At 38.0% G+C, this 26,127-nt stretch overlaps 1 protein-coding gene across 12 annotated transcripts in view; it reads left to right on the forward strand.

Annotated features, from left to right (window-relative positions):
* The window catches only part of NEXMIF (neurite extension and migration factor), a 365,486-nt gene that overhangs the window by 330,045 nt on the left and 9,314 nt on the right, over nucleotides 1–26,127 (forward strand). Inside the window, exon 1 of one of the 12 annotated variants that reach the window (XM_084869413.1) lies at nucleotides 7,820–7,833. The exons of the other annotated variants lie outside the window; for them this stretch is intronic. The gene's annotated coding sequence lies outside the window, so the exon portion shown is untranslated. Of the gene's footprint in view, nucleotides 1–7,819; nucleotides 7,834–26,127 lie in introns of those variants that run through there. 12 annotated transcript variants of the gene reach the window in all.

Here is a 26,127-nt window from a genome sequence, read left to right on the forward strand (position 1 = left end):
GTGTGGGAAGAGACTGAACAAAAATTGTACACCTATGGATGAGGACCATAGGGGGGTAGGGTAGGAACCTGGTGGAGGGGAGCAATGGAGGGGAAAAAGAGGAACAATTGTAATAATCTGAACAATAAAGATTTATTTATTTTTATTTTTTTAAAATATATTTTATTATTTTGTACAGAGAGGAAGAGAGAGAGATAGAGAGCTAGAAACATAGATGAGAGAGAGTCATCGACCAGCTGCCTCTTGCACACCCCTTACTGGGGATATGCCCGCAACCAAGGTACATGTCCTTAACCGGAATCGAACCCGGGACCTTTCAGTCCCCAGCCAAAGCTCTATCCATTGAGCCAAACCGGTCTCGGCAAGATTTATTTTTTTTAAAGGAATAAAAAAATAAAAATAAATGTTAAAGGTCTTCTTTAAGAAGCAGGAAAAAAAGAGGAACATATATATAAATAATAAAATGGTAATAACTATATACCTATTAAGAATCACTTTAAATGTAAGTGTATTAAATGTTCCATTAAAAAGACATAGGTTAGCAGAATGGATCAGAAAAGGTGACCCTTATATGTGCTGTTTACAAAATATCCACCTAAGAACAAAAGATACACACAGACTGAAGTGAAGGGATGGAAAAAGATATTTCATGCAAATAGTAATGAAAAAAAAAAAACTGGGTTAGCAATACTTATATCGGAAAAAAATAGACTTTAAGATAAATGCCACAAAAAGAGACAAAGAAGGGTACTAGATAATTATTAAAGGATCAATTTAACAAGAAGAAATGACCCTTATAAAAATTGATGCATTCAATATATGCATGCCTAAGTATATCAAGCAATTATTGATGGATATAAAGGGAGTGATCAACAGTAATAGTCATAGTATGATAGTTTAATGCTCCATCAAAAATTACTGTATAAATCCTCCAGACAGAGAACCAGTAAGGAAACAGTGACCTTAAATGACAAATTATACCTGATGGATTTAATGGATATTTTTAGAATATTTCACCCAAAATCAGCAGAATATACATTGTTTTCAGGTGCACATGAAACATTTTCCAGGATAAACAAAATGTTAGGACACAAAACAAGTCTCAGTAAAATTAAGAACACTGAAATCATATTAAGCACCTTCTCTGCATGGAACTACAAATCAATTACAGAAAAAAAAAAGACTATGCTACAAGGCCATAGTAATCAAAACAACATGGTACTGGCATAAAAAACCAACATATAGATCAATGGAACAGAATAGAGAGCCCAGAAATAAATGTATGCCTATATGGTCAATTTATGTCAAAGACGACAAGAATATACAAGAGGGTAAAGACAGTCTCTTCAATAAATAGTTTTGGGAAAATTGGACTGGTATGTGCAAAAAATGAAATTAGATCACCTTTTTACCTCATATTCAAGAATAAAATAAAAATGGCTTAAATAATCAACCATAAATTTGTATCAATAGAAGTAAACATAGGCAGTAAAATCTCTGACATTTCTCTTAGCTATATTTTTTTCTGATAGATCTCTTCAGGCAAAGAAAAGAAAAGACTGAACAAACAAATGGAACTACATCAAACTAAAAAGATTTTGCATAGCTAAGGAAACCATTAGCAAAATGAAAAGACAACCTATTGAATGGGAGAAGATATTCATCAATGACACATCTGATAAGGCTTTAATACCTAAAATTTATATAGAATTCATACAAATTAACATAAAAAACAATCAAGCTGGTGAGAATGCAAATGGGTACAGCCACTGTGGAAAACAGTATGGAATTTCCTAAAAAAAATTTAAAAATGGAACTGCCTTTTGACCCAGTAATCCCACTTCTAGGAATACATCCTAAGAATCCTGAAACACCAATCAGGAAGAATATATGCACTCTTATGTTCATAGCAGCATTATTTATAATAGCTAACATCTGGAAACAGCCCAAGTGCCTATCACATTATCTCACTTATATGTGGAATCTAATGAACAAAACAAACTAATGAACAACATGGAAGCATGGAATAGACTGTCATATCTCAGAAGGAAGGGGGTTGGGGAGCTGGAAGAGATTAACCAAAGAATTTATATGCATACTAGAGGCCTGGTGCATGAAATTCATGCACAGGTAGGGTACCCGGTGATCAAGGCCAATCTGTGAAGCAACCAGCAGGGTGATCGGGGGGTGTGGGGGGAAGCCCCCACTGGCACCCGCCTTTGCAAGCCTGGTGCCACCCACTGGTTCAGCCCCCCACCAATGCCACCAGTCACCTCCTGGGAGGCGACCTGTGGGGCTAACGGGGCCCCACTAGCACCCACCTTGGCTGGCCTGGGGCCTGTGAGCTGGGGGCAATTCCTGCATTGAGCATCTGTCCCCTGGTAGTCAGTGTGCATCATAGAGACTGATTGTTCCACCAGTTGTTCTGCCATTTGGTTGATTTGCACATTAGGCTTCTATTATATAGGATATGCATAACCCATGGACACAGACAATAGTGCTGTGAAGGCCTGGAGTGGAGGAAGCAAAGGCAGTAAAATAGGGGACATCTGTAATACTCTCAACAATAAAATATTTTTAAGTGGGCAGAAGATCTGAATAGACAATTCTCAAAAAAAAAAAAAAAACATACAGAGGACTAATTGACATATATAAAGATACTAATCATTAGAGAAATTCAAAACCCCAATGAGATATCACCTCACACCAATTAATATGGCTATCAAAAATATATCAGCAAGCAAGTGTTAACAAGGGTGTGGGGGAGAAATGGAACCTTTGTGCATTGTTGGTGGGACCCCAAATTGGTGCAGTCATTATGGAAAATTTTATGGAGGTTCATCCAAAAAATAAAAATAGAACTATTTTATTACCCAGCAATTTTACTTCTGAGTATCTATCCAAAGAATATGTACCATTATGTTCATTGCAGCATTATTTACAATAGCCAAGATATAAAAATAACGAAGTACCCATCATTAGAAAAGATGTTACATAAGATGTGGTATATATATAGAATGGAGTAAAAAAAAAAAAAAAAGAATGAAATCTTACCATTTGCAACAATATGGACAGACCTAGAGGGTACTATGCTAAGTGAAATTAACCAGACAGAGAAAGACAAATATGATATGATTTCACTTATATGTGGAATATAAATGGCAATATAAATGAACAAGCAAAACAGAAACAGACTCATTGATACAGAGAACAAACTATGATTGCCAGATTGGATGGGTGTGTTGGAGAGCTGGGTAAAAATGGCAAAGGTATTAAGAAGTACAAATTGGTAGTTACAATTTGTCTTGGGGATGTACAATACAATATAGGGAATATAGTCAATAATATAATAACTATGTATGGCTCCAAGTGGGTAATGGATTAATTGATGGGATCAATTCATAAATTATATACATGTCTAACCATTATGCTGTATACAAAACTAATATAAAATAATATTGAACATCTACTGTAATTGAAACATTTTAAATACATAAATATATAATGGCAAGAAATGTGTTTGCTTTGTTTATGATAAATTGAGGAATATGGTGACATTAACCCACCATGACTGAGACCAAAAACGGTAAATAAAATGCTAGGCCAGCCTATAAAAATATGATCAGGAAATAAGAATAACAGTACCACCTAGTGAAACTTCCTTTGGTAACAAAAATCTTACCAATAAAAGCCTAGGTGGTCCTCACACCATCATGCCATGATGCCCTCATACTGTCACAAGATGGCTGTGTGCACGGTGGCCACTCCATGTGGCTTCCGCCAGGGTTCCCACAGCCCCTGTGCCTGCCACGGAGGCAGGACTCCCAGCTCCGGCCTACCTCCTTGGGGCAATCTATTGTGGAACCCTGGATGGGTGGGTGGGGCCTACCTCTTTGGGGCTATCGATTGCTGGGCTTCCACATATGGGAGGGCATAGGCAAGACTGGGGGAGCCCCCACCCCCACCCCAGTGCACAAATTCATGCACTGGGCCTCTAGTGGATTATATCTGTGCTGTCCAATATGGTAACCACTGGCTACATGTGATTATTTAGCCCTTGAAATATGACTAGTGTGACTGAGGAACTGAACTTTTATTTAATGTTAACTAATTTATATTTAAATTTAAACAGATACATGTGACTAGTGGCTACTCTATTAGACAGTGCAGGTTAGAAGTTGCAAGTGAGCCCATATATGGCATTGAAATGGTAAATAGATGTTGCAGTTGCAGACAACACTTCTAAGAAACCCTTGGACTGACCAATAAAGATAAGAAAATAGAAAAGGAACTTAAGAAAACCAGGATCACTAGGAAAGCACAGCACTCCTTGTCTTCTCCAGGACCTGTTTTGCCCATCACTGGGTGAAACTCTAGAAGCCTGGCTCTGAGAAGTTCCTCCCGCTTGTGGACCTGGCTGCTAGAATTGGGAAGAGTTCTGCAGAGCCAACTGCTGCTGTTTGGGAAATGTGAGCTTTGCAACTGAATATGTAATGGATGTTTCCTGTATAGACTTTGGTGAGCTCAGAGCCCCAGAGTGTCATATGTATAGCTTTGGGCATCAACCAAGATTGTCTTGAGCAGGTATTAGAGAAGATACCCCAAGGAGCTATTTCAGAGATTCTGGTGACATAAGGACTTTTTTTCCTGCCTTGGCTATGGGTAACAGTCATGAATTTTTACAGGTCAGACTAGAGAGATAATAGTAATAGGTGATTGCTGAACTAGTGCATAATTCTAACTAGAATAGCAACATCTATTTTTAGGCCCAACCTCTCTTCTTTTCTGATGTCTCTCCACCTTGTATCCTAACCTTAACATTGTTCTTGAATAGTCATTCTTGTCCCATAAAGAAAATTAAAGAAATATTATAAAAATTATTCTGATGGGGGGGAGGGGTGCATTACCCTGTGGACATATAGCTTTGGGTTCCTAGGGGTTTTGGGGGGGTTATTGGAATTTTCCTTTCCTGTGTTGAATAAACTATAGCAGTTTAAATAGTATTTTTGTAAATGTTCAAACTCATCTTCAAGTATTTTTCTGTACTTGTAAGTAACAGCAAGAGATACCTTAGTGGAGTCTACTTACTGGTAGAGAATATCTGGGCCCAGTGATCTTTGGCAGTGACAGATGTGCTGGTTGTAAAAATGTTCAGGCTTCTACCAGCATATTAGTTTAAGAGTGAATTCTGAACTCTATACAAGCACATCTGCAAAAGTTGTATAATAAGGGTGGGATGTGATCTGAATCAGTAGTCTCACCACTTGCCAGGAGTTGCCTAGTAGCAAGTCCAGAGTCAAGTGATAAGTTGTACTTGTCTTCATGAAGTGATAAAAAATGTATAAATTTTCTAAGCCTTGGGAATGTGAATTAGAAGGATTATTTTTTAATAAAAGAAATATTCATTGGTCCAGTATCCAAAAGTCCTTTCCTAGATATTGACAAGGCTAGAATAATTTGAAAGTAAAATAAAAATATTGAAATAATTATCTGAACCAATCTAAAACTTAATCATACTGAGAGATACCTGCCATGTCAAGTAGAATCCTGCCTCTCCCTAGACTATAAGTCTTTAACAATAAAGCTTGTCTTTTTCACTTCTGTTTTCCCCATGGCAAATAAATCATTCAATAATTCTGGACATAGTTAATGTACATCCACACTCATGTGACACTACCAGCTTTCCAACCAGCTAGTTTCCATATAAACAAGAGAGGTAAGGAAGTGGGACACTCAACTAACCCCCAAATTCAAATATCCTCATCAGTGTTGAAATATGCTGTTCTTCACTGCTTAGAATAGGATAGGTACCTCTCTTGAAAGTACACATGCTCCGTAATCCTTTGAACTGTCTCTAAAATTACAAAGGCCACAGATTTTACAAATGGTGGAACTGAGGTCCCCAGTTAGCTGTAACAACTTGCTCCACATCTCATTGGAAGACTGCTGCAGGACCAAGACTGATAGCAAATTCTTGAGCCAACCTAATTGTTTCACTTTTGCTCATGGAATGTTTTATGTTTGGTTTTGTGTTGTCTTCAATTTACTTGAAACCATTTACATATTACTCTTGTCTACTTACCTAAAAATAGCTGATCTCTAAGAAAATAAGTAGATATGTCTGAAATTCATTAAGGGTTCAAAATAAATTAATTTATTTGATGTGTATCTTCTTATATTGTTTCCTGCTTTGGTGGTTAGAATAAAATAAGAGATAACTAAAAGGCTATTAAAAAATGCTATGCTTACTTGGGACTTTATTCAAAGCTTTTACTTATAGTATCCCTGGACCTTCAATCTCCCATCTGAAATTTCAAGTAGAGTTTTAACTAGGCATTATTAAATAGTTTAATTCATTTTAACATTTTCAGATCAAATGACTTCCCAGCTCCATCTGTCTTCCAACTCTGACTCAATATGCAGGAAACTGCTTCTACAATGAAAGGAGAAATACTCCACAATTTTTAAAGTGTATATGAACATACAATGTGTGTGGAATAAAGAAAGATTGTGCTTAGACTGGTATGCCTCAGGGTGACAAAACCCAGGTCTAGAGTCCAGAGATTGGAAGAACAGTATCTCCTTCCCAGATGGTTTTGGGGTTTGGCTTTTTATTTACTACACTCCTCTCAAGATAAGCCAAGATATTTTTCATGTGACACTGTTTACTCCAATAAAAACAAACAAAAAGTTAGAAGCCCTCTGATTAGTAGTTATTTTTTATATGTAACTTGGTGCCATGGAGTTATTAACAAGGATATGTATATGTTACCAACACACTACATGACATTGGACAAGTAGTTTCCCCTTTCTTGGGCTTATTTACCCAGTTTAAAATAGGAAGTTTGGGAGTAGACTCTCTTCCAAGATCCTTCTAGCCCTATGGTTCAGTGATTATATTCCAGAAAAGAATTTAAAAACATTTTTAAAACGTTATTATTGAAAGTATTACACATGTCCCATCTCCCCCTCCCCCCATTGATCCCTTCTAACCTGCCCCTCACCGCAAAAATTCACCATGGATTATGCATATATGCATATAAGATCCTTATCCATGGATTATGCGTATATGCATACAGATCTTTGGTTTTTCTCCTCCCACCCACCCCTGCCTTCCCTCTAAGATTCAACAGTCTGTTCTATGTTTCTATGTCTCTGTATCTATTTTGTTCAACAGTTTATTTTGTACATTATATTTCACATATGAGTGAGATCATGTGATACTGCCTGCCTTATTTAGCCTAATGTAATACTCTCCAGGTTCTTCCATGCTGTCTCAAAGGGTAAGATATCCTTATTTATTATTGCTGCATAGTATTCCATGGTCTAAATGAACCACGGCATTTTTATTCACTCACTAGAGGCCTGATGCACGAAACTCATGCACAGGGCTCAGTCCTCATGACCCTGGCTGCTTTGCAGTCCCAGCTGCCTCATGACCCTGCCCCCTCCCACTGGCCATTTTGGAAGGTCATTCCAGAAGGTTGCTCCACCTTCTAATTACCATATTAACTCTTTATTATATAGGATTTACTGATGGGCATTGGGCTGTTTCCAGATCTTAGCTATTGTAAATTGTGCTGCTGTGAACACAGGAGTGCATACATTCTTACTGATGGGTGTTTCAGGTCTTTTAGAATATATTCCTAGAAGTGGGATCACTGGATCAAATGGCAGTTCCATATTTAATTTTTCGAGGAAACTTCATACTGTTTTCATAATGGCTGCACAATCTGCATTCCCACCAGCAGTGTACTACTATTCCTTTTGCTCCTCCACATCCTCAACAGTACTTGTCATTTGTTGATTTATTGATGGTAGCCATTCTGAAAGGTATGAAGTGATACCTTATTGTTATTTTAATTTGCATCTTTCTGATGATCAGTGACTTTTAGCATTTTTCCACATTCTCTTGGCCATCTGTATGTCCTCTTTGGAGAAGTATCTATTTGGGTCCTTGGCCCATTTTTAAATTGGATTGTTTGTCTTCTTTTGTTAAGTTGTATGAGTTCCTTATATATTTTGAATATTAACCCCTTTATCAGATATATCATTGCCAAATGTGTTCTCCCATACAGTGGGCCTTCTTTTCATTTTGTTGATGGTTTCTTTTTGCTGTACAGAAGCTATTTATTTTGATGTAGCCCCATTTATTTTCTCCTTAGATTCCTTTGCACTAGGAGAGGTATCTGTAAATATATTGCTATGAGCGATGTCTGAGATTTTGCTGCCTATGGTTTCTTCCAGGATTTTTTGTGGTTTCCTAACTTACATTTAAGTTTTTATCTATTTTGAGTTTATTCTTATTTATGGGGTAAATTGGTGGTGTAGTTTAACGTTTTCCATGTATCTGTTAAATTTTCCCAACAGCATTTATTGAAGAGACAGTCTTGACTCCATTGTATGTTCTTGCCTTCTTTGCCAAAAATTAATTCAGTGTAATGACTTGGGATTATTTTGGGGGTCTCCGTTCTATTCTATTGATCTACCAGTATATGTCTGTTCTTATGCCAGTACCAGGCTGCTTTGATTACAGTGGCTTTATAGTAAAACTTGATATATGGTATTGTGATTCCTCCAACATTGTTCTTCTTTCTCAAGATTACTGTGGCTATTAGGGTTTCTTTTCTTGTTCCATATAAATTTTTGGAGCATATTTGTGAAATATGCAGCTGGTATTTTAATAGGAATTGCATTGAATCTATAGATTGCTTTGCTTAGTATGGACATTTTAATTATGTTAATTTTACCAACCCATGAACACAGTATATTGTTCCACTTGTTTATATATTCCTCTATCTCTTTTTCAATGTCTTGTGGATTTCCAAGTACAAGCCTTTTACCTCCTTGGTTAAGTTTATTTCTACGTATCTTATTTTTTTGTTGTTGTTGCCATTGGAAATGGGGTGTTTGTTTAGTTTCTCTTTCTGATAATTCATTATTGGTGTATAAAAATACCATCAATTTGGGGTTGTTAATTCATATCCTGCTACATTGCCAAACTCATTTATTAAATGTAGTAGGTTTTTGGTGGAGTCTTTAGGGTTTTCTATGTACAATATCATGACATCTGAGAATAATGACAGTTTTACTTCCTTCTTTCCCATTTGGATGCTTTTTATTTCTTCTTCTTATCTGATCACTGTGGCTAGGATTTCTAGTACTATGATGAATAAGAGTGGTTGAAAGTGGATATCCCTGTCATGTTCCTGTTCTTAAGGGAAATGTTTTTAGTTTTTGCCCATTGAGTATAATATTTGCTATAGGTTTGTCATATATGGTCTTTATTGTATTGAGATATAATCCCTCTATTCCCACTTTCCTGACAGTTTTTATCAAAAATGGGTGTTAGATTTTTGTCAAATGCTTTTCCTGTGTCAATTAATATGATCATGAGATTTTTGTATTTCAATTCGTTTATGTGATGTATAACATGTATTGATTTGCAAATATTGTATTAGTCTTGCATCCCTGGAATAAATCCCACTTGGTCATGTTGTATGATCTTTATAATACTGCTAGATCCAATTTGCTAATTTTTGGTGAGGATTTTAGCATCTATGTTCATCAGGAATATTAGCCTGTAATTGTCTTTCTTTGTAGTGTCTTTATTTGGTTTTGGAATTAGGGTAAAGCTGGCTTCAATAAAAGAGCTTGGAAGTGTTTCTTTCTCTTAAATTTTTTTTGAATAGTTTGAGGAGGATAGGTGTTAGTTCTTCTTTGAAAGTTTGATAAATCTCCCCTATGAAGCGATCGGAACCAAGGCTTTTGTTTGCTCAGAAGTTTTTTTTTTTATTACTACTTCTATTTCCTCAGTTGTTATTTGCCTATTCAGGTTTTCTGCATCTCTTCTGATTCAGTTTTGGGAGATTGAATTTTTCTAGGAGTTTGTCCATTTCAGCCACATGTGCAGCTTGTTGGCATATAGTTTTTTATTCTACCTATCTATCATCTATCTATCTATCTATCTATCTATCTATCTATCTATCTATCTATCTATTTATCTATCAAAGCCTAAGAGACTGTTACAACCAAATGACTGGAACGACGGGTGGACCAGTTGCTATGAGGCACAGTGACCATTTACAACAAAGCAGCTCAATGCAAGAGCTTCCCCCTGGTGGTCAGTACACTCCCACAGCCAACCTCTCATGGCCCTTCCCCCTGGCCTCCTCCCCTCATAGGCCCCAATTGGGGAGGTCGGCCGGCCAACCTCTAGGGACCTCTCTCTCCAGCCAGCTGGCCCTTTGATAGGTCTCAATCACTGGCCAGTCCAAGAGACACCACTCATGCACAAATTCGTTCACCAGACCTCTAGTTTTCTTATAATCCCTTGTATTTCTATGGTGTCACTTGTTACCTTTCTGCTTTCATTTCTGATTTTATTTATTTGGGTCCTCTCTCCTTTTTATTTTATTTTATGAGTCTGGCTAATCGTTTATTAATCTTGTTTATCTTTTCAAATACCCAGCTCTTGGTTTCATTGATTTTTGTTTGTTTGTTTGTTTGTTTCTATGTCATTTGTTTTTGCTCCAATCTTTATCATTTATTTCTTTCTACTTACTCTAGGCTTTTCTTGTAGTCCTCTTTTTTTTTTTTTTCTGGATCAGATGGATTTAATGGATACCTACAGAGCATTTTATCACAAAGCAGCAGAATATATGTACATTCTTCTCAATTGCCCGTGCAACACTTTCAAAGATAGATCATATGTTAGGACACAAAACAAGTCTCTACAAGTTCAAGAAGTTTGAAATCACACCAAGCATCTTCTCAGATCACAATGGTATGAAACTAGAAATTAATTACAATAAATAAACCTGAAAACCATTCAAACTCATGGAGGCTAAATAGCATATTATTAAACAATTAATGGATTAACAGTGAGATCAGAGAAGAAATAAAAAATTACCTGGAATAAAAATATTACACAACCCAAAAATCTATGGGGCATAGTGAAAACAATCCTGAGAGGGAAGTTCACAGCACAACAGGCCTACCTCAAAAAACAAGGAAAGAAAACAACCAAATAAGCCATCTAACCCTGTATATAAAATAGCTACAAAAAGAACAACAGAGTAAGTAAAAGGAAAGAAATAATAAAGATCAGAGTGGAAATATATGACATAGAGACTAAAAAAAAACAAACAAAAAAACACACAAAAGATTAATGACACTAAAAGTTGGTTCTTTGAAAAGACAAATACAGTTGACAAACGTTTAACCAGATGAGAGAGAGAGAGAGAGAGAGAGAGAGAGAGAGAGAGAGAGAGAGAGAAAAACCAAATAAATCCAAATGAAATAGAAGTAATAATTAACATTACATAAATACAAAGAATTCTAAGAAAATACTATGAACAGCTATATGCCAACAAATTGAATAACCTGGACGAAATAGATAAATTCCCAGAAACATAAAATCCTCCAAAACTCAATTAGGAAGAATCAGAAAACCCAAAGAAACCAAAAACAACTAATGAAATTGAAGCAGTAATTAAAAATAAATCTCAGCAAACAAAAGTTCTGGACCAGATGGCTTCATAGGCGAATTCTACCAAACATTCAAAGAAGAACCAATATCTATCCCTTTCAAACTTTTCCCAAAAATTCAAAGGGAAGATACACTCAAGATCATCTTATGAGGCCAGCATTATTCTAAATCCAAAACTAGATAAAGACACTACAAAGAAATAAAATTATAGTCCAATAACCCTGATGAACACAGATGCCTTTAAGTTATAGGTTTAAATAGTTTATTATTAATTTTCTTGAGGTTATTTTTTGTTTGTTTGTTTGTTTTAAGGTAGACCTGTAGTGCCTTGAACTTAACTCTCAGGACTGATTTTGCTATGTCCCAGATATTGTGTTCATTTTCATTTATTTCCTGGAAGATTTTTATTTCTTTCTTGTTTTCATTGGTAACCCATTCATTGTTTAACCACATGCTATTTAGCCTCCATGTGTTTGAATGGTTTTCAGGTTTATTTATTGTAATTGATCTCTAGTTTCATACCATTGTGATCTGAGAAGATGATTGGTGTGATTTCAAACTTCTTGAACTTGTAGAGACTTGTTTTGTGTCCTAACATTTGGTCTATCTTTGAAAGTGTTGCATAGACACTTGAGAAGAATGTATATCCTGCTGCTTTGTAAGTATTAAAACAGAGGTTAAAACCCATATGGGAAAAGTCAAAAGATAATTTAGCCTACATTTATTGTACTCAATCATTAAATGTAACTTCGTGTTACCTGGAAACAAAGGCACTCTGTGATTAGGCTGTTTCCAAATCTTAGCTACGATAAATTGTGCTGCTATGAATACAGGGGTGCATGTATTTCTGATTGGTGTTTCTGATTTATTGGTATATATTCCTAGAAGTGGGATTACTGGGTCAAATGGGTGTTCAATTTTTAATTTTTGAGGGAATACCATACTGTTTTCCACAGTGGCTGCACCAGTCTGCATTTCCACCAGCAGTGTATGAAAGTTCCTTTTTCTTCACATCTTCACCAGCACTTGTTTGTTGGCTTTAATTTTTGGCATTTTAATTATGATGTGTTTGGGTGTGTGCCTGTTTGGATTCTTCTTGATTGGAACTCTCTGAGACTCCTAGACTTGCCAGGCTAGGAAAGTTTTGTGCCATTATTTCTCCAAACACATTGTCTATCCCTAGTTGACTTTCTTTTCCTTTAGACCTACCTATTATGTGAATATTGTTACATTTCATGTTAAGCTGTCCTCTTGGTTTTTTTTTTTTTTTTTTTCTCTGATTGAGGGATTTTTTTCTACCCTGTCTTCTAACTTACTGATTCTACCCTTGACTTCCCCTAAGGTGCTGTGTGTTCCTTCCACTGTGTTCTTTATTAGTTCTGTGTCAGTCTTCATATTTTCTATGTTTTTTCTCATGCTCCTGAGCATCTTTGCCATCATTGTTCTGAACTCTGTCTGATAAATGTCTTATATTCATTTTCTTTAGCTTTTCTTCTGAATAATTCTCTTATTTTTTCATTTGTGGGTTGTTTTCTGGCTGCCTGTTTGGGTTTGTGATAATGCATTAGCTAAATATGCTATGCCTCCCAGCCTCCAGTGCAAGGACAGTGTCATATGCTGTTTATGACTGGCCCTGAGTATTTGGAGCTATCGCATTCCAAATCTTGTGGTTCCCTCTGATGGGGCTGGGTGACTTTGGAATGGATCAAGATGTTCACAAAGGTCTACTTTTCCTAGCCCTGGGCCCTGAATTAAACTCAAAGCCTCCAGAGACCTGCCTCTGCCTGCAGTGTAACTGTATTTAGTCTTGATTAGCCTAAGGCTATCAACTAGAGTTGGGCAAGAGGTTTTCCAACAGGGTAGTGCAATTACTTCTCCCTGCAGCTGATTGATATTCTCACACACTTAAGGAGCCTCAGAGACTCCACAGGGTGGGACAAGGGGTTTTCCAGTAAGCAAGACTACTGCCTTTCCCCCAGGCAAAACCACCTGAATAGCCAAGGTCCACCAGTCAAATAGGTCCTCTGCAGCATGAGGGAATAACTCTGCACAGGAAAGCCTGCCTTCCAAGGTCTATGCTCAGAGCCCTCAGCCTTGACTTCTGCTCAGACAGCTCTAGTCCACAATGCCCTCCCTCTTTGGGACCCAAGGTGAGTGGATGCATATGGAATTTTGTGTTGTCTCTTTAAGAGGGTGCTTCTATTTTCAGCCATCTCTCCCTGACAAACTGCAATCCTGCTGCTTTTCCCAGCCAGATGTTATGTGGACACATTTCTCATTTCTAGTGCTCTGGCCTGGGGAGCCCTGCTTGGGGTTTAGACCCTAGAGTTCTCAGTGGTAACTACCCCAGGGCTGAGAAATCCCTCCAAAACTTCAGCTGCTGTCTGTGGATGCCTGGCCAGCCCTTTCATGCCTCCACACTTCCTACCAGTCTCTATGCATTCTCCACTTTCCATCCCTGGTTATCCTGGTTCTCTCCAGCTAGTCCTCAGTTGATTATTCAGGATGTGTTTGTTTGCTTGTTTGTATTTTAATTGTAACTCCAGTTTGATACTGGGAGCATCAGTGTAGCTTCAACTTACTCTACCACCATTTTGGAATTTTGAATTTAATAACATTTTAAAAATATAATTAACAGGATAGATTAGTAGTAAGAGAGAGGCTAGAACCCAGTATGATGTTTAAATTAATTCAAATTTAATTTAAAACCTCAATGGGAAAAGTCAAAAGATAATTCAGCCTACAGTTATTGTACTCAACCATTAAATGTAACTTAGTGCTACCTAGAAACAAAAGCACTCTGTGATTAGGACACAATCTTTTTTAAAACTTATTCTTAAAAGGTGCCATGCTACAGTAGCACAGTCCTTCCAAGTACTCAACCATCTTGGACACATCAATGGGTATCTAGTTCTTTCTATGCTTAATGTGCCATTATACTGTCCATATGGGTCTGTTGACAAGAAGAGATTCTTTTTGGAAATAAGTGCAGTGGTCGGCAAACCATTCTTTACCTGAAAAATAATGATTGGATTTTTCTTTTTTTCTTTTTAAAATATATTTTATTGATTTTTTACAGAGAGGAAGAGAGAGCGATAGAGAGTTAGAAACATCGATGAGAGAGAATCATCGATCAGTTGCCTCTTGCACACCCCCTACTGGGGATGTGCCCGCAATCAAGGTACATGCCCTTGACCAGAATCAAGCGTGGAACCTTTCAGTCCGCAGGCCGACTCTCTATCCACTGAGCAAAACCGGTTTCGGCGATTGGATTTTTCTAATACTTGTTCCTTGGGTTTGAAAAAAATCAGTCTGGAGAAGTCCCCAAAATAAAAGTATTTTGTAAAGGCAAAGGAATTCAGTATGCCAGTCAAGTTGAGCTACCTATGGTCCACAATTTTAGAAAGTAAGGCTAGAGGCTGGCAATTCCTGACTTGAGCCCTCTGCTTCTTTCTTTCTATCCCGTATTCATGTTTTATTGAATAGTTGCCTTTCTAGCATTTTTAGAATGCTTTAACATAGACATTGCATTTTTGCATACTTTCTCATTGGTTTATGCGCAGGGGTCTTCAAACTACGGCCCGCGGGCCACATGCGGCCCGCAGAGGAGTCTGATCCGGCCCGCCAGGTTTTTTGGGCAGTGAGCGCAGCCGAGGTGTTACAGTAGGAATTAGTAGTTCATATAGTCTGGCCCTCCAGCTCTCTGAGGGACCGTGATCTGGCCCCCACTTTAAAAAGTTTGAGGACCCCTGGTGGTCTTATGCACTTGACCTTTTTGGAAATCTCTTTAGAGTGGTGTCACAAAGGATGGCACAATTCAGAATGGTGTCGGAAGGGAGGAAAGAAGAGGAAGTGAGAGCCAAATGTTGAGCCACTGAGTTCACATGAGACACAAATGCAGCCATTATAGCTGCTGCCCAGGAACCTATTACACACACACACACACACACACACACACACACACACACACCATTATAGACTGGTAGTTGCCAAAAATGAAAGCAGGTGAAACATACAGAACCCTGACATCAACATCAATACACCATTTGCTGTTTCTGACAGGAACTGGGTAAGAATACACTAGTACAGTGGTCGGCAAACCGCAGCTCGCGAGCCACATGTGGCTCTTTGGCCCCCTTGAGTGTTTTAAGGCCACTTCTTCAAAATAGACTCGCCCAGGCCGAAAATCAACTTCTGTACATGGGCCATGAAGTTTCAGTTGCACTGTACATGTGCGCCCGCACGTGGTATTTTGTGGAAGAGCCACACTCAAGGGGCCAAAGAGCCTCATGTGGCTCGTGAGCCATGGTTTGCCAACCGCTGCATTAGTATAATAATCATAGGAATAGAGGAAGGGACATAATATGGAAGAGAGTAAGGAATTCCCTCAAGTGTATATCTTAGGTTCATTTCAGTATCACACAAAAGTTAAATCAAAACTCTTCAAATATGTGATTTCTTCCTTGTACATGTAATTTCAATTTTTAAGGAAAAAAAGGATTATATGGCTCAAAAATGAATTACATGAATTTTAGCTTAAAACGCCTTTAGATATAATTGACTTCAATTCTCCTATTGCATAGCAAATAAAACGTAGGACCAGAGAGGGGAAGGAGCTTTTCTAAGGACACCCAGCTAGTTAGTGGTTGAACTTTGTCCTTTTTATGTGCATCTTTTGAGTTTTAGAATCTTTATCATGAGAGATGAAATAGATTCATAGCATACTTTTGAGATTATTTTATTTTACTGTGATATCTCTTTTTGATGTCTCTCTGGCCCTTAATATTTTAAAAACTATATGGCTCCTCATTTAAGCATGTTTTCTGTACTTTAAAGCATAATACTGTTACAGAGGGCTGGAGAAAAGCCAAGCCACACTTAGAGGAAGGGAGTTACATTTTAATTATAAATTCTGCTCAAGCACAGAGAAAAATGTGTCTTTCAAATTCTGGGGCCCCTCAACATGGAGGAAACTTTTTCTATTTATACTTTTTCTAGCTCTTTGTCTCGCAAATTTGGAATGAAACTTCCGGGCCTTCTGAGAAAGAAGGCCTTCATGCTGGAAACGGGCCATGAGACCATATCTCAAGGCCTGGCCTGGTGCCAGCACTGACAACTCTGTCTGGGGCATAGTTTATGGCCTTTCTGGAATGGAAGTAGTCTTATTTCCTTATTATTTAAGCAAGCAAGCGTTTACAGAAGCCAAGATAGCAGGTGGATGCTTCAATACTGCAATATTTCTAACATGGTATCTTGAAATTCTGGTGGGTATTAGAAAATGGAATTAGCCAACCAGCATTATGTATTAAAAAATGTGTTCTCTTACTATTGTTGATTTCGTTATTCACCATACTGACTGCAGTTGAACTGGGAAAAATCAGACTAGACAGAACTTGGCTCGGCTTGCCTGGAAACCTTCTGTGGACCTGTTTGCTACAGCAGCCCCATCTTCTTGTTCCATTTAAGCCCCAATCTATCCTATAGATTCCCCATCTATGACAGCTTCTTAGTCTGTTGCCTCCTTACAAGAATGACAGCTTAAGCTTCATTATCCATGTTGGACCAAAAATTGGACTTATTACTCACCTTGCTTTAATCTCATGAAGATTCTGGCTCATGTATTACTGAGGCTATTCTGGTTTGGAATTCAACCACCTTAAATGCTCCTTTTGTAACAATCTATTAAATCCCCGATCTCTCTCTTCTCTCCTTATGCTGACTCCTGCTCCATTGCCTGGCATATTTAAATTATTTTCCAAGTCTATACAGCACACCTCTACAGTTCTCTTTAAATCTAACATCTTTCTATTTCTATTTGCTCTTCCTAATCTTGACTTCCCATACCTGAACATTGTCTCCTAATCTGTTTCTCTACCTCTGATTATTCCACTCTCACCAGTCCAAATGTTCTAATCATAGCATTCCTCTGATCAAAAGCCATCAGTGTCTTTCTGAATTAAGATTTGAATGATCTCCACAGTATAGCTCTTACCTTTTTAGTCATATTTTCTTGTGTGTACCTGTTATTATAGCCAAACACCTACTGTTCAGTGAATTCTCCCCATATTACCTTACCATTCAACATCATTGTCTAATCAACTTTTACAGAGTACATATCATGTTTTAAGCACTCTGTGAGGTAGGCCTTGTGGAGATGGATAATACTATGCTTTTTGAAGTCATCAGAATAAAGAAGTAATATTTATATAAGGTGATAGACACAGGAGTTCAAAATTCTTTGGAAATGCAGAGATGGGAAGAAACTAATTTTGTTTGAATCAAGGAATGTGTTGATTAAGAATTGAGGGAGTAGGAGGAAGAGGTGAAAGGGAGGCTGTAAAGGGAAGAAAATAAAGGAATAGGGCGAAGGGATGAGGTTGGGGAAGGCATTCTAGGCAGAGAGAGTATGAGTTCAATATGCCTAAAAGCAAAAAAAAAAAAAAAATGGTCTAGCACATTAGAGGAAAAGACAAGTTAGAATATTTGGTAGTATGGGGAGGCAAACAGAATGAAAGAGGAGGAAAAAGAAAATACAACTCAAGAGGTTGAAAACTGGCTGAGAAGGGTGTTACATGCCAGTCAAAACAGAAGTGTTTAAAGCATGTTGTCAGGCTTATGATTCTGTAACATTTATTTAGAGAATAGACGGGTGTGAGGGGAGACTTCTGGCATCTCTTAAAGTTCCATTAGTCTGGAATGCCTTTCTTTCCTCTATACTTCCCCATACCCACTTTCTGAAGTAACAACCTTTAAGATTATCTCTAATGTTGCTGCTACTATTAAAGCCTTCCCTTATCTCCCTCTTTTCTAAAAATGGAATAATTTCTCTTCATTTTGGAATTGCTATAGAAACGTTTTGCCCCTCTTTCACTTTATTATGCATTTGGTGAGATTTGTCTATGACTTGCTTTTCCCAATATATTCTGAGCACCTTGAGAACATGGATCTAGTCTCATTCACCTGTCTTTTCCACCACAGTGGCTGGTACTAATGTGATAAAAGTAGAACATAGTTCATTATTGAATTAATTTAAACGGGTATCCCAGAGATCAGCACTATTCAAATCCCAAAGACTACGTTGTCACAGATCCACAGACAGAAAAAGTATTTATTTTTACTCCTTGCTTTTTTTTCTGTTGGTAAAAGCCAAGTATAACCACTAACACAAATGTTGGTGTGGGTCATCTAGACTCTGAAACCTGATGCATAGCAACATCCTGGGACAGGAGCTATTAGCCCTTCTCAGGCCCAACCAAGAGTGAGGACAGGTAGAAGGGGTTGCTTTTGTGGTGTAACCCAAGTATTTCTTGGCCTCAAAATACCCACCTTCATGTTAATATTACTTCAAAGTCATTACACTGCATATTTTACCATGGTCAACAAAGCAATTTGTTGTCCATTATTCAAAAAGTGCTAATCAATTTTGGCTCACAATAGATTTTAAACCCCCCATAAAAGTTATCCTAAAATGATGTCTGGTGGAAGGCAGCTAAAGCAAACCCAGAGCTGGACTTGCTTTAAAAAAAAAAATGTACACCCAATACAGGAGCATCCAAATACATAAAACAACTTCTAGATGATATCAAGGGAGAGATCAATAGCAAAACAATCATAATAGGGGACTTTAATACCCCACTGACATCACTGGATAAATCCTCTAAACAAAAAAATCAACTACAAAAAAAAAAAAACCCACAAAAAAAAAGACACCAGCAATCCTAAATGACTCACTAGATCAGATGGACTTAATTGACATCTTCAGAACATTTCAATCCCACGCTATAGAATATACATTCTTCTCAAGTGCACCTGGGACATTTTCAAAGAAAGACCACATATTAGGACACAGACAAAGTCTCTTCAAATTCAAGAAGATAGAAATCAAAACAAGCATCTTCACAGGTCCCAATGGCATAAAATTAGAAATCAACTATAATAAAAACAATTAAATAAAATTAAACACTTGGAGGCTAAATAGCATGGTATTAAACAATGATTGGGCCTGCGAACTGAAAGAGCCCAGGTTCGATTCCGGTCAAGGGCATGTACCTTGGTTGCGGGCACATCCCCAGTAGGGGGTGTGCAAGAGGCAGCTGATCGATGACTCTCTCTCACTGATGTTTCTAACTCTCTATGCCTCTCTCTTCCTCTCTGTAAAAAATCAATAAAATATATTAAAAAACAACAACAACAACAACACTATGATTGGGTTTTCAAAGAGATCAAAGGAGAAATAAAAAGCATCCTAGAAAGAAATGACAATGAAAACATAACACTCCAAAAACTATAGGACACAATTAAAGCAGTCATGAGAAGGACTTTCAGAGTTCTACAGGCCTACTTCAAAAAACAAGAAAAAAATGGTAAAAAAATTCTAACCTTTAAACTTAAATAATTAGAAAGAGAGCAAGCCCACATAACCAGAAAGGAGATAATAAAGATCAGAGCAGATAAATGAGATAGAGAACTCTCAAAACAAAAAATAAATAAATAAATAAAAACAACAACAACAACACAAATGATCAATAAAACCAAGACCTGGTTCTTTGAAAGAGTAAACCAGATTGAGGAAACTCAAGCCAAGCTCACCAAGAAACCAAGAGAAAGGACCCAAATAAACAAAATCATAAATGAAAGAGATGAAGTAACAACTTACCCCACTGATATACAAAGGATTGTAAAAAAACAAAAAATACTATGAACAACTCCACTCCAACAAACTGGACAACCTCAACGAAATGGACACATTCCTAAAAAAAAAATACAAGCTTTCAGAACTCAATTAGAAAGAATTAAAAAACCTGAATAGACTGATAACTACTGATGTAATTGAAACAGTAATAAAAAAAAAAAACTTATAGCAAACAAAAGCTCTGGACAAGATGGTTTCACAGGGGAGTTTTATAAAACATTCAAGAATAACTAAAACCAATCCTCCTCAGACTATTCCAAAAAAATGCAAGAGGAAGGCACACTTCTAAGCTCTTTCTATGAAGCCAGCATTAACCTAATCCCAAAACCAGATAAAGACACCACAAAGAAAGAGAATTGCAGGCCAATATCCCTGCTGAAAATAGATACTAAAATCCTCAACAAAATTCTAGCAAACTGGATCCAGCATTACATTAGAAAGATCATATTCCATGACCAAGTCTGATTCATTCCAGGAATGCAAGGCTAGAACAATATCCATAAATCAATAAATTCTATATATCACATAAACAAATTGAGAGACAAAAATCACATAATCATATCAATTGATGAAGAAAATGCATTTGACAAAGTCCAACACCCTCTTCTGATAAAAACAATCAGCAAAGTGGGAACAGAAGGATCATACCTCAACAAAATAAAAGCCTTATATGGCAAACAAACCTACATCCAACATCATACTCAATGGGCAAAAACTAAAAATATTTCCCCTAAGAACAGGAACCAGACAGAGATGCCCACTTTCACCACTCTGATTCAACATAGTACTGGAAGTGCTAGCTACTATGACCAGACAAGAAGAAGAAATAAATGGCATCCAAATTGGAAAAGAAGAAGTAAAACTGTCATTATTCTCAGATGACATCATACTGTACTTAGAAAACCCTAAAGACTCCATAAAAAATTAATAGACTTAATAAATGAATTTAGCAATGTAGCAAGATACAAAATTAATGCCAAGAAATCTATCGCACTTTTATACACCAATAGTGAACTTATAGAAAGAGAGCTTAAAGAAACAATCCCATTTACCATTGCACACAAAAAATTAAGATACTGTACATAGAAAATCCTAAAGAGGATATAACCCTGATATACATATACACACCCAATGCAGGAGTACCCAAATACATTAAAAAAAAAAAAAAAACAACTCCTGGAAGATATAAAGGGAGAGATCAACAACAATACAATCATAGTAGGGGACTTTAATACACCATTGACATCACTGGATAAATCCTCTAGACAAAAGAAACAGCAATCCTAAATGACTAACTAGATCAGATGGACTTAATTGACATCTTCTGAATATTTCACCCCAAAGCCATGGAATATACATTCATCTCAAGTGCACATGGGACATTTTCAAAAATAGACCACATATTGGGTCACAAGCAAAGTTTCCCCAAATTCAAGAAGATTCAAATCATATCAAGCATTTTCTCAGACCACAATGGCATAATAGTAGAAATAAACTACAATAAAAGTAGCCCACAAAATTCAAACACTTGGAAGATGAATAGCATGCTATTAAAAAGTGATTGGTTTACCAAAGAGATCAAAGAAGAAATTAAAAACACCCTGAAAACTAACAACAATAAAAACACAGCAATCCAAAACCTATGGGACCCAATGAAAGCAGTCCTGAGAGGGAAGTTTATAGTGCTACATGCCTACCTCAAAAAATAAGAAAAAATGGTAATAAATTATCTAACTCTACAACTTAAAGAATTACAAAGAGAGCAACAAGAAAAGCCCAGAGGAAACCAAGATGGCAGCATAAGGTATACGTGTGTATGTGCTGTCTCTCACAACCACACCAAAACTTCAACTAAAAGACAAAACGTCTATCACACCTAGAACTATGGGAAAGCTGGTAGAGTAGGAAAGAGAAAAGCACATGGAAACCAAGTAGGACAAGCACAGGCACAGAAAAGCAGAGATACAGAGGCACGCAAATTGGGCTGGTGACATAGTGTGCTGGTTTTTTTTTCAATCTGAAGGGAGATACAAGCTTCTGACTGCTCTGAACTAGTTTCTGGTAAGACTCTGGGGACCCAGACTCCTATGGGGAGAAGCTGGAGTGTCTGCCATCGGTTGGAAAGTGAAGGTGGATTTCTTGCAGAGGTGCATGCAGGAATAATTGTTTACTGTGCCGGGGTGGAGGGCATGGAGACACAGAGATACCGAGATGGTTGACTGGCAGCCATCACTGTTTCCTAAGCCCTGGTGATTCCCTGAGACCCCGCGGCACCCAATTTACAAACCCACTCAAACCGTGTGTAGCAGCTTTTGCATATGAATGGCCTGCCCAGATTAAACTAACAAACTGCAGCTGGCTCAGACAGCTCCAAAACTTCCAAACCCCAAGCAAAGAGGAGAAATCTGCAGATCTTGCTGTAGTTCGCGCTGGGTGGCCTCAGACAGTAGCTGACCAGCACCTCTTTGGAGATTCAGGAGCCATTGTACCTAGTGGTCAGTGTTAGATGACACCAGCTTTCAACTCCTCATATCCATGAGTGACACACTCAAGAGGCAGACTTAGTGAGCACCAAAGCCCCACTGAAGCAAGTCCTCCCCATAAGGATATCTCCAGCACAGCAGTTCTTCCATAATAGACACAGTGGGTCCTCATAGCCAATTGGCCTGGAGGTCAATTCATCCCAGTGTACCAATAGCAATCAAGGCTTAACTACAACCAGACTGTGCACTCAGCCTACAAAGGGGTGCACCAAGAGCATCCACCTCAGGTGATTGGGGAGGCTAAACCACTGAGCCGTATATGTCACCTACCACACAAAGCCACTCCATCCACACAGGAAAGCATCCAAAATGTGGAGACAAGAAACATGTCATGGATGAAAGAAATGAAGGAAAGCAAATTACTGGATATAGAGTTCAAAACCACAGTTATAAGGTTACTCAAGAATCTTCTAGAAACCTCTGAGAAACTAAGTGAAACCATTAAGGATCTTAATGAGAATGCCCCAAAAATGGAAAAGGACCAGTCAGAAATTAAGCATACACTGTCTGAAATAAAGGATAATATACAGAATTTCAACCATAGACCAAAGGACCCCAAGAATCAAACCAAAGATTTGAAATATGAGGAAGCAAAAAACACCCAACCAGAAAAGAAAAAAAGTATCCAAAAATATGAAGATAGTGTAAGGAGCCTCTGGGACAACTTCAAGAATACCAACATCCCAATTATGGGGATGCCAGAAGAAGAGAGAGAGCAAAATATTGAAAACCTATTAGACGAAATAATGACAGAAAACTTTCCCTACCTGGTGGAAGAAATAGACTTACAAGTCCAGGAAGCACAGAGTATCCAAACAAGAGGAATCCAAAGAGGACTACACCAAGAGACATCATAATTAAAATGCTAAGGCAAAAGACAAAGAGAGAATCTTAAAAGCAGCAAGAGAAAAACAGTTGTTTACCTACAAGGTACACATACAACTGTCAGCTGATTTCACAATAGAAACTATGCAGGCCAGAAAGGAGTGACAAGAAATATTCAAAGGGATGGCTGAAGTTCATGGAAATACATAACCTCTGAACTTGAAGAGACTGGAATAATACCCTGTTTCCCCGAAAATAAGACAGTGTCTTATATTAATTTTTGCTCCCAAAGATGCGCTAGGTCTTATTTTGAGGGGATGTCTTATTTTTCCATGAAGTAGAATACGGTACACATTTATTGTTAAATGAAAATAAAGGAAATTTATTACCTGTATATGGTACGGTAGTATGGTAGTTGTCAACACAAACCAGACAAACTGTGAATCCTACAGTATCAAGAATTTACTCATTTATTCAGTGACAATCATGTCATCATCTTCTGGAACATCGTCATAACAATCCAATTCCTGAATTTCCTGGTGAATTTCTTGTGACTCCATTTCTTTCAGAATCAGTGGACCAAATCTCTCATGTTTAGCAACAGCACTGTCTTTAAATGAGTACTTCTTGTCAAGGTAGCCTGCTCGCAGTGCATTTGCAATGCAACTGTCAGTGATTTTCTCCCATGAATTCTTCACCCAAGTCACAACTTCTTGCAGTTTAGGTTTCACAGAGTTTCCACGCTGATTTCTCTCCATTCTATTTTCAATGTAGTCATTAATTTTCATGTGAAAATTGTCTTTGAATGTCTTGTTTGTTTCAATATCAAGAGTCTGGAAATAGGCTGTCATTCCTGTGGGAATTATTATCTGATCTATTTTTCTTTTGTGAAGAAATGTCTTCATGTCTTTAGCGCGGTGAGTGCTGCCTGCATCCCAGACTAGCAGACCTCTTTGGCTCCCTTGCATAACAAGCTGCAGCATTAAATCGACCCACTTCCTTATAACTGCTTGTGTGGCCCAGGCTTTTTCAGTTTCAAGAATAAAAACGCCCAAAACACATTCATTCTTTTCCTTCTTGCCCTTAGAAATGATTAAAGGTGGGATTTTAGTGCCATCCAGACGAATTGTCAAAATACAGGAAACACGTGCACTTTCGTAAGCAGTGGAGGGAATGTACACTAAGGAGGCACCCCGCTGTTCAATTGTTGTTTGAAATGATTGGCCCATAAACACTGCAGTTTCATCCATAGCAATCATGTTGGAAAGATTGTATTTAGAGAAGTCAGCATCATCAATAAAGGACTTGAATGCAAGTGCTCGCTTAATAACTTGAGTATCTTCCAACCTAAACAATGTTGTAGATCTTCTTAAAGACAGTTCACTTTGCTGAAGGAAATTATCCAGCCAGTGTTGTGATGCTTTGAAGTCTTTGGGGGCTATGTCAAACTGTGGTGCCATTGCAAGGGCAAATTCTTGAATCTGAGCCCTATTCACAACGAAAGCCTCTGCTCTCCTGTCAACAACCCATTCACAGATCAGGTCTTCCAGCTCGGAAAATAATGGTTGCTGACCTGATCCACACTTGTGCTTTTTAGCATTTCCTTTGTCCACTTGTTCAATGAGGTTACCATACTCTGCTCACCATTTTTGGACCAATCAGATACTCAACATCTTCTCTTTGCAGAAAGCAGTAAGATTGTGGCCCCAAGAGTCTTCCACGATTCCTTTCTTGTACTCCATGGAGTAGCTTTTTCTTTTTGTGCTCATTTCTAGGGGTAAATAAAAAGGAATTGGGGTATCAAGGTGGGGGGAGGGGGATCACTTAAAATGACACAGGGGGGATCAGAGGGGGGAATCAAAATGGCACAGGAGAATCAGAGGGGGGATTACCATTTTAGTAACCCCTTTTGATCCTCCTGTGTCATTTTGATTGCCCCCTCTGATCCTCCTGTGCCATTTTAAGTGATTCCCCTCCCCCCACCCCTGTGCCACTAAACACCTTCACCAGACATCCCCCCTACCCCTTTATCAGACATTTACCCCCTTGGGCCTGCCTGGAGACTGTCACTGGGCTTGCTGGGGCCTGGATCTGGGCTGGAGCAGGGTCTGCCACTGACTGAGAACCTTCAGTCATCATGAGGGTGGCCAGAGACAGACCAGCACTCACCACCTTCGCCGTGTCCCATCCACTCTACACGCATCTGCGAAAGTCTCCTTTCTCCCACCCCGAGCTCACTGCTCACTCTGAGCTCTGCTCCGCCTCCACACAGCAGTGATGTCAGGACTCCGAGTAAAGTCACTGGTTGCTAGATGCCAGTCAAGGCAGCCCTAGGGACCAGTTTACGGTAAATTAATTTTCATTCTGAGACAGAGCCTTATTTTCGGGGGGATGCCTTATGTTTCACTCAGAAGGAAACCTGTAAGTAGGTCTTATTTTCGGAGGATGTTTTATTTTCAGGGAAACACAGTATATATAGTTAAATATATATATTAATTTCTACTAAAAATCAATATTTCTGGGGGCAGCTTTTGTTTATTTCATTCTCTGAAATGAGCTGGAAATATATATCAGTA

Source organism: Pipistrellus hanaki (genome assembly GCF_964339955.1).
Source record: "Pipistrellus hanaki genome assembly, chromosome: X".
In the NCBI taxonomy this organism is placed as follows: Eukaryota; Metazoa; Chordata; class Mammalia; order Chiroptera; family Vespertilionidae; genus Pipistrellus; species Pipistrellus hanaki.